General features: G+C 39.6%; 1 pseudogene; it reads left to right on the plus strand.

Annotated features, from left to right (window-relative positions):
- Positions 1 to 433: 433 nt before the first annotated feature.
- Positions 434 to 1,441, plus strand: LOC144255877 (olfactory receptor 1E2-like; annotated as a pseudogene).
- The last annotated feature ends 1,152 nt before the right edge of the window (positions 1,442 to 2,593 follow it).

The raw sequence follows: 2,593 nt of genomic DNA on the forward strand, positions 1-2,593 counted from the left end.
TGAAGTACATGAGTTTTTCTTGGGAGTATATGTTGAATTAGAAGGCTGAAAAGTTTAGAAAAATTCCTAAAGAGCATGACCATGTCAGAAACTGAAAAAGCAGGACCCATTTATAATCACTGAGGGTGACTGGCCTGTCAGAAAAGCAAAAACAAAACAAAACAAAACCACATCAATACATTTTTTGTGTCATAAATGTTTACCAAAAAAATGGAATATTATACCATGTTAAAAAGAAGTGAAGCAAATGTCATGTCTTTTTTAAAAGATTATAATTATACACATTTGTGATATAAGATGGTAATTATTGCAAAGAGTGAAATAAAGATTTTTTGATAGATCCCTAACAGGTTTTATATCATAGAAGTATGTAATTTTATTTGAGTTTCTAAAGGACTGAATTATTTTCTCTTTAAGAAACTGGAGACAGAGCATGACAGAGTTTCTCCTTCTAGGCCTGCCCATCCAGCCAGAGCACCAAAACCTGTTCTATGCCTTGTCCCTGGCCATGTATCTTACCTCTGTCCTGGGGAAGCTCCTCCCCATTATCCTCATTCGCCTAGACTCCCATCTGCACACGCCTATGTATTTGTTTCTCAGCAACTTGTCTTTTTCTGACCTCTGCTTTTCCTCTGTGACCATTCCTAAACTGTTGCAGAACATGCAGATTCAAATTCCCTCCATCCCCTATGCAGGCTGCCTAACTCAAATGTACTTCCTCCTGTTTTTCGGAGACCTAGAGAGCTTCCTCCTTGGGGCCATGACCTATGACTACTATGTGGCCACCTACTTCCCCCTGCACTACAGCCCCAAGCTCTGTCTCTCCCTGGTGGTGCTGTCCTGGGTGCTGACCATGCTCCATGCCCTGTTGCATATTCTGCTCATGGCAAGACTATTTTTTTTTTTTTTTGTGATGCTGGGAATTGAGCCCAGGGCCTTGTGCATGTGCAGCAAGCACTGTACCAACTGAGCTATATCCCCACCTTAGACCATCTTTTTTTGTGTGGACAACATGATCCCCCACTTTTTCTGTGACTTGTCTGCTGTGCTGAAGCTGGCCTGCTCTGACACCCATGTCAATGAGTTGGTGATATTTATCATAGGAGGACCCGTTGTTGTCTTCCCATTCCTACTCATTATTGGGTCCTATGCATGAATTTTCTCCTCCATCCTCAAGGTCCCTTCTTCCTGTGGTATTCACAAGGCCTTCTCCACGTGTGGCTCCTACATTTCTGTGGTTTTACTGTTCTTTGGGACAATTATTGGCCTCTATTTATGTCCATCAACTAATAATTCTACTGTGAAAGAGACCATCATGGCTCTGATGTACACGGTGGTGACTCCCATGCTGAACCCCTTCATCTACAGCCTGAGGAACAGAGACATGAAGGGAGCCCTAGGAAGAGTTGTTTGTAAGAAGAAAAAGTCCTTCTGCGTTTGATGGAAACACTTGTGATTTTCATATCATTTTTTTCAGTGAATATATGGATATTAATATTGGAATATTATTCCAGAATTTTCCCCTCACCTTGGGAACCTTTGTTGATGTAGCACACTCACTACACAGTGGTTCAATATGTAAAAGAGAGGAAGCTTAGCAGTTCACCTAGAAGCTTGGCAGTTCACCTAGGCATGGGGGTCTTGGTGATCCGGATTTGCCTTTCTTTGTCTTCCCAAGTGATCCTGGGAAAGCCAGGTGTAAGAATTACTGTTTGATGTGATGTTCATGCCTAACATCCTTAGTTATCCCAGGATCTTATAATTTTATCTAGAACTCTGCTTTGTCTCTGGTGTCATTTTTAAATAGTTCTCTATAATCTTAGGTTAATATTAAATAAGATACAAAAATCTCAACCTTGTGGGTGAGAGCCCCTTGCCCTCCAGTGCTCCCCCAATGTCTCTTACATATGCTCTCCTGCAGACATTTTCACATCATTTTATCTTGAAGCCTTCTTCCCTCCCTCTCCTGGATTTATTTTCATGTTTAAATGTTCTGACTTGACCTAAACATAAATGGATCTTTCTTTTTTTTCCTTAAAATTGATATTTTATTTTTGCTATGATATTTCATTTTGTACATACCCTGATGATTACCTAACATGAAACTTTATTATTATTTTCCCCCAGTAATAGGAAGAGTAACTAGAGATTGGTTAAAATTTTTAGTTTGTAAGAACACCTCTCTTCTATTTGGTATTTTGGACTTTGACAATGTATTTTCTGTTTTTTTTTCCCTACTCTCATGACAATTCAATGGGAATAGAAAAAATAGCATTGTTGTTTTACAGGCTTAAATTAAAGTTCAACATTTTCTTATATCACAAAGAGGGCCAGTTTGAACCTGTGTAAAATCACAAACCATCTGATTCTACAGTTTCTTCTCATTCTTCTCCCACTTCTGAAAGAGAAAGAGTATCCATTTTTAATTTCCTTCCTTCCTTCCTTCCTCCCTCCATCCTTCCCTTTTTTTGGTACTGAAGTGCTTTACCACTGAGCTATATCCCTAGTCCTCTGTATTTTTAATTTTGAGTAGGGTCTCTCTAGGTTGCTGAGGCTAGCCTCAAATTTGCTATCCTCCTGTCTCAGTATCCCA

This window comes from Urocitellus parryii, chromosome 7 (genome assembly GCF_045843805.1).
Source record: "Urocitellus parryii isolate mUroPar1 chromosome 7, mUroPar1.hap1, whole genome shotgun sequence".
In the NCBI taxonomy this organism is placed as follows: domain Eukaryota; kingdom Metazoa; phylum Chordata; class Mammalia; order Rodentia; family Sciuridae; genus Urocitellus; species Urocitellus parryii.